The sequence below is a fragment of the Corythoichthys intestinalis genome, chromosome 3 (genome assembly GCF_030265065.1).
Source record: "Corythoichthys intestinalis isolate RoL2023-P3 chromosome 3, ASM3026506v1, whole genome shotgun sequence".
Lineage (NCBI taxonomy): Eukaryota > Metazoa > Chordata > Actinopteri > Syngnathiformes > Syngnathidae > Corythoichthys > Corythoichthys intestinalis.
This window is the reverse complement of record NC_080397.1, coordinates 58,886,215-58,901,690: the sequence shown is the minus strand read 5'-3', so window position 1 is coordinate 58,901,690 and position 15,476 is coordinate 58,886,215.

The following is a 15,476-nucleotide window of genomic DNA, read 5'->3' as shown; positions in this document are numbered from 1 at the left end:
AATTCTATATGCAATCACAACTTATTATAGAATAGACCTTTATTGTCATTGTACAGTTGTATAGTTAGTTTTATAGTTGTAGTGAATGAGGCGAGTGGCCGGCATTTGTAAACAGAGCTTTTCTGGTGAAAATTCTTGTGAATAAATTCTTAAATCCCTGAATTCTTCATAGATATGGACGTAAAACAGTCGTTTATAGTTGTAAAGTTATTTATATAGTTGTAGTGTAATGGCTGCCAGCCGGGGACCTGGCAGCCACAGTAATAGGGTGGTAGGTCAGTACCACACTTTCTCTCTATGGCATGGCTCCCGGGGAGTGGCCTCCCCTTTGCTCCGTCGCAGGTCGCTGGCTGGATACCGGTGTATCGGCTGGGTGTCGCCTCGGGGGACCCTGCCCTACCCTGGGCTTGGTTGGCCGTTGTGGGTCCTGTTGCGTGCTGTACCATTTAGGGGTCTGCGGCTGTGGCTATTGGTCAGATGGGTGGACAGGGGTTTGGGTGGGCGTGGGGTTGGTGGTGCGTCCCCTCTTCCCATCCCTGAAGGCCGGTTGATGGAGGCGCGGGTGGCCTGGGGTACCACCCTGGATAACACTGTGGGGTGACGATGGTTCCTTTGCTGGGCTGCTGGAGGAAGGATGAGCTGAACTGGCCGCCCTCCCTCCCCGGGCTGGCTGGGTGGGGGCCGTGGCCCTGGGTTGGAGCCTGCGCGGTGTCTGCGATTGTTTGCGTTGCTGTCGCGTGTTTGGTGGAGCTCACGGGCAGCTGGATGTGATTGGGCGCGCTTGGGTGGGGGATCCCGTTGCCGGGATTGGCGATGGGGCGGCGTAGGGTCGGGTGCCAATGGGCTTACACTCACAATGGATTTACGTGATCACTGGTTTCTAGATCACAAAGCTGATTTGTGTACACTCCACTCCTCCCCTTCTTTCCCTGGTTAACAGGCCCCCCACATGGTGTCAACTGGAAATACATCTAGCTGACGATAGCACCAACATATTCACAGTTAGTATAGGCATTCAATGTATTTCTTGTTGTTTGTGTTTCTTTTCTGTCTTTTCTTGTATCTTTTTCTTCTGTTCCCCATAACCCCTTCCTGTTCGCAGCTTTGTCATAATAAACGAGGTATGTTGAATGATCACAATGGGAGTAATTCATACTCTCAATGTGAAAATGTAAAACTGTTCAGACCATCCGGACACATAGATTCTCTGTGTCAAACAGCTGAACAGGACAGGTTTAAATTACAAAAAAAAAAAAAAGTTGTAATGAATGAGGCTAGCGGCCTGCTGACGTAAACAGAGTTTTTCTGGTGAAAATTCTTGTGAATAAATACTTAAACCCCCGAATTCCTCATAGATATGAACATAAAACAGTCTCGATTCTTGGTTAAAAGTAAAAATAATAATGAAATACAATGTGCATTTAGTGTTTATTTTACGCAAATATGTCGAAGTACAATGCTACCCTGTTAGCAACTGAGGCTAGCGGCCGCCTGACGTAAACAGAGCTTTTCTGGTGAAAATTCTTGTGAATAAATGCTTAAATCCCCGAATTCTTCATAGATATGGACGTAAAACCGTCTCGATTGTTGTTTAAAAGCATAAAAAAACAAACAAATAAAACATGCATTTAGCGTTTATTTTACGTAAATATGTCGAAATACAATGCTACTCTGTTAGCAAATGAGGCTAGTGGCCGCCTGACGTAAACAGAGCTTTTATGGTGAAAATTCTTGTGAATAAATGCTTAAATCCCCAAATTCTTCACAGATATGAACATAAAAAAGTCTCAATTGTTGGTTAAAAGCAGAAAAAAAACAACGTGCATTTAGCGTTTATTTTACATAAATATGTCGAAATAGAATGGTACTCTGTTAGCGACTGAGGCTAGCGGCCACCTGACGTAAAAAGAGCTTTTCTGGTGAAAATTCTTGTGAATAAATGCTTAAATCCCCGAATTCTTCAAAGATATGGATGTAAAACAGTCTCGCTTCTAGGTCAAAAGCAAAGAAACCGTGCAGTTAGCGTTTATTTTACGTAAATATGGCGAACTATAATGGCAATGGAGTAGCGACTGATTTCTCTCATTGATTTTTTCACAATGTTTAAAAATGCATGCATGGTACGAAAAATATAATAATTACCTTGAATCCTCGAACAAATCACTCCCGAGACAATCCTTCCTGTTTGTATGCGGTACAGCTTTCGTACTTCAAAAATCCAAGCTTAAATACGGCTTGGACTTGAGCATGTGCTGTCTTCGAATGACAATTTCTAAATAAAGCTCAGCCCCCTATGGTAGAGAATGATGAAGTGTCACGTCAATAGTTTTGAAGTCTATGGTGGTATGTTTTTTGCTCCTATCCAGCTATCATTCTTATTGATTTCACATTATATACGACCATCACAATCCCACCCAAAATTAATAATTCATCATCAGTGAGAAATATCATTTCGTGGAATGAGAACGGTGATTTTTATTGGTCTGGATTCACGTGCATCCTGTCAGACATCAATGATTTTGCTCCTGGGGGTGGGGTTCTGGGGGCTGTCAGTTTGAAGTGGAAAATGAATCAATATAGAGGACAATGAACATGACACTTGATTATCAACTGTTTGACATGAGAAAGTAACTTGTTAGCAATATCTCAGAAGTAAATGAGAAAGTGAATGTCAAATCAATTTTGGCAGCCGCTTTTGAAAACAGGCCAGTTGTATTGATGCAAGTCTACAAAGCGCTGATCTGCATGGCACTGGAGTACAAGTAGCACTCCAATGTGACTATTACGAGTATGCTTTGTATTTGCACACGGTCTACTCTTAGAGTAACTATGCTCGATAGTAGGGCTGCGACTAACGATTATTTTCATAATCGATTAACAAAGACTTCATAACCTATTGACATGACACAGGAAACTGGGCCGATTCGTAGAGAGTCTATTTCCCAAAAACTTCAAATTCAAATATTTACAAAACCAAAGCTGCTACTGACCTAAAACCAAAACAGGCACCTACCTTAGCCGTATATGAGTCTCCATAAGCAGCGGCATAAAAAAAATTCAAAGTCGTTCCCTTATAAAATCCCGATTAATTATTTTCTATATAAGTATAACACATCATAAAATGGCTATAAAAGTATCAGATTCTACACTAGATGCACTAAAATCACCAAACGCAGAGATAATCACATATTTTCAGGATCAATAGCAATATTTAACATATCATTTAAGTTTTTGACCAAAACAGTAACTTTTTTTCTATTCACTGCAAGTTTTCAACAGCTAATAAATCACTCAATTTAACATGAGAAACTTAATATTTGAGGAAAACGTGCAGAATCAGTCATAAATAATATGTAAATAGATAATTAATAAATTCTATATGCAATCACAACTTATTATAGAATAGAATATCCCTTTATTAACATTATTCATTATATACTGTTAGCGAATGAGGCTAGCGGCCACCTGCTGTAAACAGCTTTTCTGGTGAAAAGTTTTGTGAATAAATGCTTAAATCCCCAAATTCTTCATAGATATGGACGTAAAACAGTCTTGATTATTGGTTGAAAGTAAAGAAACTGTACAGTTAGCGTTTATTTTACGTAAATATGGCGAAGTACTATGCTACAAAGACAGCGAATGAGGCTAGCGGCCGCTTGGCGTAAAAGGAGCTTTTCTGGTGAAAATTCTTGTGAATTATTGCTTTAATCCCCGAATTCTTCAGAGATATGGATGTAAAACAGTCTTGATTCTTGGTTAAAAGCAAAGAAACCGTACAGTTGGTGCTTATTTTACGTATATTGACGAAGTACCATGCTACTATGTTAGTGAACGAGGCTAGCGGCCGCCTGGCGTAAAAGGAGCTTTTCTGGCGAAAATTGTTGTGAATAAATGCTGAAATCCCCGAATTCTTCATAGATTTGGATATAAAACAGTCTCGATTCTTGGTTAAAAGCAAAGAACCCGTACCGTTAGTGTTAATTTTACGTATATTGACGAAGTACCATGCTACTATGTTAGCGAATGAGGGTAGCGGCCGCCTGGCATAAAAGGAGCTTTTCTGGCGAAAATTCTTGTGAATAAATGCTTAAATCCCCGAATTCTTCATATATATGGACATAAAACCGTCTCAATTTTTTGGTTAAAAGTAAACTATGAGGATGACACATGCCACTTTAATCAATTTTAACTGGCTGCAAGTCTGATTTAATTATTGCCACCATCTGTTATATGCAACAAGAAAGTAACAGGTGCTGTTAATTACACAAATTAGAGAAGCAACACATGATTTTTTTAATGGGTGCCAATACTTTTATCCGGCCCATTTTTGGAGTTTAATTGATTTATTTTTTATCATTCTCTTTTGTGTTTTTTCATTGCACGCAAAATTAATGAAGATATTACTACCCAAGCATTTGTAATTGCAATCATTTTCTGGGAGAAATTGAGCATTATCTGACAGAATTGCAGGGGTGTCAATACTTTTGGCCAGCACTGTACTTTCACAACTGAGCCTAAAATAAAAAAATCATTTGGTTATGATCTTATTTAGTAGGAATTGCATTTCCATTGCACTGTAACAATACACATCTGTCAGTCAGTGGTGAGCATTTGCCTTTTTTCTAAGAAAAATGTACTCAGTGTTTAATAGTTGTTTTTGTAAGTCTTTTGCTGGCTCCCATTAGATTGCATGTACTGATGAGGTTGTGGGCAATGTTTTATGATTTGTTGTCTCGATATTTATTTGGCATAGACAGCCGCTCATTTTGAGGTTTAATAATTGATGGATGGAAAACAATAATTATACGATGACATGGCAGCCCACGCTGTGTGCTGTTGGTATAATACATTTTAACCACCACTTACAAAAGGATTTTTACATGTGTAACTTTTTTGTTTTCCTGGCTCTTCGCTCACTGTAAACGGGTCGAGTTACCGTTCTGACGTTTCATTGGCGCTCTGCTGGAGGCAACAATATTTTTCCAAGGAACACTTTATTGATCTCAAGTGACAATTAGGTGTGGATTACTACTTCAAATCATGTTTTCAATAAAGAAACAAAAGCTCCCCTTCACAAATGTTTAAAAATAAAGAAAAAATGGCGGGTGGTTGAGTTCATGCGTGTTACTTTCAAGAAACCTTGACAACAACTGTTATAGTTACAGACTTATAAGTCTGACATCACTGGAAGGTTTTTGCAGGCAATTTGGAGCTAAAAACTCAATTATGGTGGGACGAGTGTTGTTTTTGGCAGCCCTTTTCATTTTTGTCTGTCTTTTGGACGATAATACTTATTAGTCTTAGTCATATTTTAGTCATTTCAATGTGTGTCTTAGTCTAGTTTTCGTTCACGAAAACGTAAGACTAATTTCGTCTAGTTTTTGTTGACGTTTGCTAAAAATGTTTTAGTCTGTAAAATTGAAAAAAATTACACCTAAAATAAGGTTTTCCAACTATTTTTAACGAACATTGACAGACGAGCACATATTGTAGCGTCTATCTACAACCCCTAGCAAAAAGTATGGAATCACCAGTCTCGGACGAGCACTCACTCAGACATTTTATTATGTAGAACAAACCTATCCATCCATCCATCCATCCATCCATCCATCCATCCATCCATCCATCCATCCATCCATCCATCCATCCATCCATCCATCCATCCATCCATCCATCCATCCATCCATCCATCCATCCATCCATCCATCCATCCATCCATCATCTTCCGCTTAGTCCGGGGTCGGGTCGCGGGGGCAGCAGCTTTAGCAGGGAAGCCCAGACTTCCCTCTCCCCAGCCACTTCAGCCAGATCCTCCGGCAGGATTCCAAGGCGTTCCCAGGCCAGCCGAGCGACATAGTCTGTCCAGCGTGTCCTGGGTCGACCCCGGGGCCTCCCACCGGTGGGACATGCCCGTAACACCTCTCCAGGGAGGCGTCCGGGAGGCATCCGAACCAGATGCCCGAGCCACCTCAACTGGTTCCTCTCAACGCGGAGGAGTAACGGCTCGACACCAAGCCCCTCCCGGGTGACCGGGCTTCTCACCCTATCTCTAAGGGAGAGCCCGGACACCCTGTGGAGGAAACTCATTTTGGCCGCTTGTATCCGGGATCTTGTTCTTTCGGTCACGACCCACAGCTCGTGACCATCGGTGAGGGTAGGAACGTAGATCGACCGGTAAATCGAGAGCTTCGCCTTTTGGCTCAGCTCCTTCTTCACCACAACGGACCAGTGCAGAGTCCGCATCACTGCAGACGCTGCACCGATCCGCCTGTCGATCTCCCGCTCCCTCCTACCCTCACTCGTGAACAAGACCCCAAGATACTTGAACTCCTCCACTTGGGGCAGGATCTCATCCCCGACCCGGAGAGGGCATGCCACCCTTTTCTGGCTGAGGACCATGGTCTCAGATTTGGAGGTGCTGATCTTCATCCCAACCACTTCACACTCGGCTGCGAACCGTCCCAGTGAGAGTTGGAGGTCGCGGCTTGATGAAGCCAACAGCACCACATCATCTTCAAAAAGCAGAGATGCAATGCTGAGGCCACCAAACCGGACACCCTCAACGCTTCGGCTGCGCCTAGAAATTCTGTCCATAAAAATTATGAACAGAATCTGTGACAAAGGGCAGCCTTGGCGGAGTCCAATCCTCACTGGGAACGAATTCGACTTACTGCCGGCAATGCGGACCAGACTCTGACACCGGTCGTACAGGGACCGAACAGCCCTTACCAAGGGGCTCGGTACCCCGTACTCCCGGAGCACCCTCCACAGGACCCCCCTAGGCACACGGTCGAACGCTTTCTCCAAATCCACAAAACACATGTAGACTGGTTGGGCGAACTCCCATGCACCCTCGAGGACCCTGCCGAGGGTGTAGAGCTTGTCCACTGTTCCACGGCCGGGACGAAAACCACACTGCTCCTCCTGAATCCGAGATTCGACTTCCCGACAGACCCTCCTAACCAGCACCCCTGAATAGACTTTACCGGGGAGGCTGAAGAGTGTGATCCCTCTATAATTGGAACACACCCCGGTCTGCCAATCCAGAGGCACTGTCCCCGATGTCCACGCGATGTTGTAGAGGCGTGTCATCCATGACAGCCCCACAACATCCAGAGCCTTTAGGAACTCCGGGCGGATCTCATCTACCCCCCAGGCCTTGCCACTGAGGAGCTTTCCAACAACCTCAGTGACTTCAACCCCAGAGATTGGAGAGCCCACTTCAGAGTCCCCAGACTCTGCTCCCTCCAAGGGAGGCGTGTCGGTGGAACTGAGGAGGTCTTCGAAGTATTCTCCCCACTGACTCATGACGTCCCGAGTCGAGGTCAGCAGTACCCCATCTTCACTATACACAGTGTTAATGGTGCACTGCTTTCCTCTCCTCAGACGCCGGATGGTGGACCAGAATTTCCTCGAAGCCGTCCGGAAGTCTTTTTCCATGGCCTCGCCAAACTCCTCCCATGTCCGAGTTTTTGCCTCGGCAACCGCCTATATAAAAAGCTTAAAAAAATAATGAATTAGTTGAAAAGTGCAACTCTTTAGCGTTCAGAAACACTAAAAGAAATGAATAGAAAACATTGTGGTGGTCAGTAAATGTTACTTTTATAGAGCAAGTGCAGGGAAATATATATGGAATCACTCCATTCTGAGGAAAAATATATGGAATCACGAGAAACAAATAACAATCAAAACAAATCTCTAGTATTTAGTTGCACCATCTCTGGCTTTTATCACAGCTTGCAGTCTCTTAGGCATGGACTTGATGAGTATTCTTCATCAATTTGGTGCCAACTCTATTTGATTGCAGTTGCCAGATAATCCTTGCAGGTCGGAGCCTTGCTGTGGACCATTTTTTTTCAAATTTCCACCACAGGTTTTCAGTCGGGTTGAGATCTGGGCTATATGACATTGACTGGATGAATCTTTCTCCAAGGAATGCTTTAGCAGTTTTAGCTCTGTTGCACGATGCATTGTCATCTTGGAAAATGACAAACATATTTTAAATTGAAGGGATAAGAAAGCTGTCTAAAATTTCATTGTAAACTTGTGCATTTATTGAAGATTTAACCACAGCCATCTCCCCAGTGCCTTTGCCTGACATGCCCCAGATCATCAAGGACTGAGGGAATTTTGAGGTTTTTTTTAGGCAGCTATCTTTGTAAATCTCACTGGAACGGCACCAAACAAAAGTTCCAGCATCATCACCATGTCCAATGCAGATTCCTGACTCATCTATTTTAGTTCAGTCAAATTTCTGGGATGTCTGGCATGAATCGCTGTCATCCAGTCATGGACTTTGACTTGGCCACTCCAGAACGTGTATTTTGTTCTTCTGAAACCATTCTGAAGTTGATTTACGTGTTTGGATCATTGTCTTGTTGCAGCATCCATCCACTTTTTAGCTTCAACTGTCTGACAGACGCACTCAGGTTTTCCTGCAAAACATCCTGATAAACCTTTGAATTCATTCTTCCATTAATGTCTGCAATTTGACCAGGCCCGGAGGTAGCAAAACAGCCCCAAATCATGATGCTCCCGCCACCATGCTTCACGGTGGGGATGAGGTGTTGATTTTGGTGAGCTTTTGTATTTTACCTCCACACATGACGTTGTGTGTTACTCCCAAACAATTCAACTTTGGTTTCATCACTCCACAAAATATTTTGCCAAAACTTGGAGTGGACTGCGGAGTGTCCAAGTGCCTTTTTGCGAACTTATAAACGAGCAACAATATTTTTTTGGACAGCACTGGCTTCCTCTGTGGAATCCTCCCATGAACACCATTCTTGGCCATAACTTTACATATAGTTGATGTGTACACAGAGATATTGGACGTTGCCAGTGAATTCCGTCTTTAGCGAACACTCTAGGGTTCTTTTTTTAACCTCTCTGAGTATTTTTGGGAAACAAACAACATTGCCAAACTCTCTGCATTTGTAGACAACCTCTCTGACTGTCGATTGATGAACAGCCAGACTTTTAGATATGATTTTGTATCCTTTTCCAGCTTTATACAAATCAACAATCCTTGATCGCAGGTCTTCTTTTGACCGAGCCATGATGCACATCAGACAATGCTTCTCATCAAGGCAATTCTAACCAGGTGTGTGTTTTATAGTGGGCAGGGATGCTTTAAACCACTCATCAGTGATTGGGCACACACCTGACTTAAATTGTTTGGTAAAAATTGGTTTCGATTGCTTTTTAAGTCTCCTTAGGCAGAGAGTTCACTTATTTTTCCCCCATCTGTCATTGTTTGCATGCTACCCTCATGAAAACCTATAAATCTTTGGGTGGTTTTAGTTAAAACAGATGCTGTTTTTACATCTGTGTGATTTTGACAAAGATCAGATCACATTTGATGGGTGATTTTTATGCAGAAATGCAAGTGTATTTTTGATGTCGTCATCATTGACGAAAACAACACTGGTTGGGACATTGTGTAAAATGTAAGTCAGAACACGATGGTTTGCCCTTTTTTTAAGGCAATTGACTAAACTACAAGAACAAATTATTCATGCTCAGACTAATCTACTCTCCTCCCTCAAAAATCACTCATTTTGAATTTGATGCCAGCAATACTTTACAAAAAAGCTGAAACCGGGCAGCGTCTACCACTGAGTTACATCACCTTTTCTTTTAACAACACTGAATAAATAGTTGGGAACTGGATGATGCCTCTTAAATAAAATGTTTGGCTGGGGGCTGTCTCTCCAAAACTTGTATTCACCTTTCAGCATTGACGGTTCCCACACAGAACTGCAAGTTTTCCATGCCATTGGCACTAACACACCCTTATACTATTGCTGGCTTTTGCACTTCGTGCTGTTAAAAATCCAAATTGTCCATTTCCTCTTTGGCCCAGAGGACACAATGTCAATGATTTCTGTCAACAGTTTCAAATGTGGACTTGCCAGTGGACATAGAACCAATGAACTGTGTTGACTGTTCCTTAATTGATGCAGTATGTTCCTTTACACAATGATGCTGTTTAGTTTTGCATTTGAAAGTATAAGGCATTCATGTATTGGCTTTGATAGCCATCAATGGCAGTAAATTAATGTTTTCATGGCCTTTCCGATTACATTGTTCAGAATTTCAGAAACTTTTAATGATATTATGGAACGTAGATGATAAAATTCCTGAATTCCTTGGACGTGTACTCCAGAAATGGTCTTAAGCATTGGGGAAGAATTTTTGGCATTGGGCTTAATTTTTAAGTTGGCGGGGGTTTAATTAGTCAGTGGAGTTGATTTCAACAAATTCCGTGCTTTGTTAGTATCAGGGCTCCGGAGTGGCTAAGCTAGCGCAAGTCAATGGTCCCATCTTAGCATGCCAATAAAAAACAACATATGCACGCATGAAAATCACTGATGATCCATGCAATCGATAGCTATGTTTTTTGTGTAACATATGAATAAAAATAATATGCCATAGGGCATATCATATCATAATAATCATATAAAAAAACAAATACAGATAGTCCCCGGGTTACGAATGCATTCCGTTCCTATGCTGCAGACGTAACCCAAATTTCCACGTAAATTGGAATTAACCCTTTAAGTCCCCCCCAACCTCAAAACAACTATCCAAAAACATGTATTATTTGTCATATTAATAAAATGGATAGATACCGTATTTTTCGGACTACAAGTCGCAATATTTTTCATAGTTTGGCTAGGGGTGCGACTTATACTCTGGAGCAACTTATGTGTGCAATTATTAACACATTATTATATCATTTCACATGTTATTTTGGTGTTTGAGTGACACTGATGGGTTGGTAAACTCGTTAGCATGTTGTTTATGCTATAGTCATCTGAATAACTCTTAATTGCTATGTTACGTTAACATACCGGCCACGTTCGCATTTTGTTGTTCATGATCATGTAACATTATCATACTGTACACTTATTCAGCGTGTTGTTCTCTATTGTATTTTTATTTTAAATTGCCTTTCAAGATGAAAACAAAAAATGTGACTTAGCCTATAGACCCTACCCACGTGACGTCACAACTCCGCCCTCCTGACTGGTGCCGCCCAATTGTCCGTCAACACATCGTGTTTACCTGTTACGGCTACGTACATTCCTCCTATTTATGGCGTGTTTTTCTGCTCGTTAACATTAATAATCAAAATGGTGAAGGCGTGTGTGGCGGTCGGTTGCAATAACAGAGAAGATAGACGGAGAGACTTGAAGTTCTACCGGATTCCGAGAGACCCGGAGAGGAGCGAGCGAGATGGGCTGCTGCAATTCGACGAGAAAACTGGGCTCCAAACGATTACCACAGATTATGTAGTAGTCATTTTATATCTGGTAAGATGCATTTAATATATATTTAGAGGGTTTGGGGCTGACAACCACAATTAAGATCATTGCTAGGCTAATCGACGACAACATACACGTATGTATGTAGTGAGAGTGCTATCGCTAAACCATATAAACATTAAAAGCCCTAGCTCCAATGACAAATGACATGAAATACATTAGACTTGACAGTGGATGTTAGCAAGAACAAAAGATTTTGAATTGAAAATTTCGTAACTCACCTTTCCAAGCACAAGATAGATTCCTGCCGAATTTTCGTGGACGAGGACCTGTTTCACCCAACCAGCAACGAAGTATTTATAAGCCTCCAAGCTCTTTTTCAAACTTTCGTGAGAATAGGCTGATTTTGTGTAGACAAGATAGTTGTAAATATCAGAGTAGCTAGCAGATGTCAGGCAAATACGGCAAAGACAGCGGGTCGAAAAACATCGATTTAGGCATCAAATATGGATCTGGTGAATGGATAAACTGAAGCTTTTCCACATAACACCTTTTATGCAACGCATCAAGTGAGTTTACGGCATCCGAAAGCACCCGGTCTTCCATGAAATGCATTATAAATTGCTCGATCAATTGAGACCATTAATAATACAGACACAAAATGACGGACAAGGGGGCGGAACAATACAGCGATCACGTGATTTTGTGACGTCGGTGGGTAGGGTCTATACTCCGGTGCGACTTGTTTTTTCCTCTTTATTGCGCATTTATCAGCTGGTGAGACTTATAGTCCGAAAAATACGGTAGATATTCATTCCCTCCGGTAACACCGATCACACCGTAGTTCTTCTTACAGCTTACATTTGTCACTTTCACACTATGAACGAACAATTAAGAAATTGCAATAATGACAAAGAGTGTACAATGATACTATAAAGTAAATCAATAGAGACATATTTACTTACAAAAACGTACCTCAATAGCTGCACAAAAATGCCAAAGGAAATCCAAATCTTGGGCAATTCAATAAGGAAACCGGCAGCTATTAGCTGCACCAGTCCAGCGGTGAAAACGAACGCTGCTCAATAAGGTAGCAGCAGGGGTTAATTTATGCCGGATCCTGCCAGAACAAGATTCGGCACCTCTTGATTTTGGCCTTCCTGTGTTCCGGGACTTATTAGGGCAGATCCGGCACCTCTCGTGTATAGAAAATAATAATATAAAAATGTTTTTACAAAAATGTATTGTAATAGCCCCAAATGGGGGGAAAGAAGGAAAGGAGTCGTTGATGGTTTTCTCCACTTTATTGTGGCAACAATAAGAAAATAAACAAAATAACAGCGGACTGCAGCCACATTCGACCGCTAACTTTTGCTTCTTGCCCCTCTTCCCCTTGCTTCCTACTCAGTGGCGCCACCAGGGGGTGACCAGGGGTGGCCCCACTGGCCACCACGCTTGCCAGTATATCGTTAGATTGTTGTAGCATCAGTTATGCATTTCATCCCAAATGAATGCATTTATTTTGTTTTGTTAAATGTAGGGCTGTCAAATCTATCACATTAACGGGCGGTAATTAATTTTTTAAAATTAATCATGTGAAAATATTTATCGCAATTAACATATTCGCGGTACAACTCATTCAGGCATTGCCGCAAACAGCCTACAATGGCGCCGTTTTACTTATATGCCGAGATAAGAGGCAGTGTCAAGTGAGTGGAGTAGATACAAGCATTTATTGGGACCGTGCTTTTAATTGGCAAAAGCTTTGTCATCTCTCCCACAGCAACTATAAATATTGTGGGAAGCGACGTGTGGAAGAATGACAGGAGTTGAACTTTTTCTTAACTCCCTGTAGTGTACCCAACGCAGAGAAGATATAGCATTTGCAGCCACCACACACAGTCATGGTTGCACCACTTGCCATCATGCATTTGGGCAGAACAGTTAAGTCGCTACAGTATCATTTACTGAAAGCTCAACAAATACACTAGATGGCAATATTTAGTCACAATGTACAAACTCACATTTATCCTTTAAGAATTACAAGTCTTTCTATCCGTGGATCCCTTTCACAGAAAGAATGTTAAAAATGTTAATGCCATCTTGTGGATTTATTGTTATAATAAATAAATACAGTACTTATGTACAGTATGTTGAATGTATATATCCATCTTGTCTTATCTTTCCATTCCAACAATAATTTACAGAAAAATATGGCACATTTTAGAGATGGTTTGAATTGCGATTAATTACGATTAATTTTTAAGCTGTGATTAACTCGATTAAACATTTTAATTGTTTGACAGCCCTAGTTAAATGTACACCTTATGCCTAATATATACATAACACAATAAAACAGAATTGTTGTGGAACTCAAAATGTTGACTGGACAGTTATGAACTATGCACATTAAATCATTAGTAACATCAAATATTACACAATACACCAAAGTATATCAGTAGCCGTGTCCTTAAGTCTTTCTGATAGTTTTCTCCTGACCTTTTTACTGCAATAATATAGTGAAAACCTGAAATTGTGGCTTTTAGTTTTGGCCACCCCAAGATTTTAAGTGGCCCCATCTGGTCACCCCTAAGAAAAATTTCTGGAGGCGCCACTGTTCCTACTACCTCACAGTTCTCCAGTCCCAGCGTCTCTTAAAGGGACCGTGCATAGTTACGGACATTACAGTATAAAATAAAATTAATACACGCATAAATTCATTTACAGAATAAATCCCAAGAATTGCATGTTGTTTATAAAAATTTAACGTCATTTGAAATAGTCTGAGATTTGTTCATGCACTGAAAATCTGGACCAACAAATCACCAGTGTTGTCAGATTACTTGAAAAAGTAATTTAATTACTGATTACTGATTACTTTATTGATTACTTCATTACCAAAGTAACCAAGTTACTTTAAAAGTAATCCATCCGTTACTTTTTACCCATTTTTCTCCCTTTGCCGCCTCAACATAAGAATGACAACAGAAAAATGTCATCACATTTAATTGACTTTCCGATGATTGAATTTAAAGGGGAATATCAGAATTTCGCGCTAGCTTAGCCACTCCGGAGCCCTGAAACTAACAAGTATCTGACAAACTGCTTGGAATTTGTTGAAATTAACTCCACGGACCAATTAAACCCCGCTAACTCTAAGATTAAGCCTAATGTCAAAACTTCTGAATTTCGGGTTATGGTTAACAGCATATCAGTGCCAATCTAAAACAATGCAAACTGACTGCACAAAATTGCAAAGGTGGTGGTGGGCGCAGACGCGCGTGCACAACCCGGAAGTACTCACACACGCGGTCAATTTGGCCACAAAATGTGGCGGCAACTAAGCACTTTACACTCAATCGGACTTACAACACATCCCACACATGCTAAACGAACACATCACCTCACGGCATAAATGTGCAAAACGCATATGATGTAAACAAAGCTTGCCAACTTGGAGCGATGACTGCCCGTCGTTGCTACTCAAAGCTACGAAAAGGCCGCACATGTAGGGGGTCCAACCTTTTGCTGATACCTCCAGAAAGAAGGAAAAATACTCACCTTCATTCATGAATATCCACAGATCAACATTCCCTCGCAACGTCTCAACACTCGGCTCGAATGTCCACCCGCCTGGCCCACGCCTTCAGTCCCATAACACATGTGACGCGAGACCAAAACAGGATATAGCTAAGAGGTTGTCATGGAAAAACGTACCGGGAACCTTTTATTTTAGCATTTTCTATTCAAAATGCTCTTCGTACATGACTACAATATTCTTCATTCTACATACGTTATGAGGCAATGAAAAAATAGTAACGCAGAGACACGAAGGAAACTAACTTTAATCAGATTACTGGTGTAGAAAAATGAACACGTTAGATTACTCGTTACTGAAAAAAGTAATCAGATTACAATAACGCATTACTGACAACACTGCAAATCAACCCCTGATATATAAAAAAAAAAAAAAACTGGAAATTTGCGGCATCTGGGAAGCATGCAGCTAGTCAAACGGGATTTTAACATGCCACAAAGTCAGTTTAGCATTTATTGTCCCCCCCCCCCCCCCCCCCCAAAAAAAAAAGGAAGATGGTTGAAAACGAGTCAGAAAAGCAACAACCGGTGATGAGGGCAGCTGCAGAGATCATGGTAACGGGCGGGACCGGGTGCAGCAGGAGGCTAGTGCCGCAGCAGCTAGCCAGG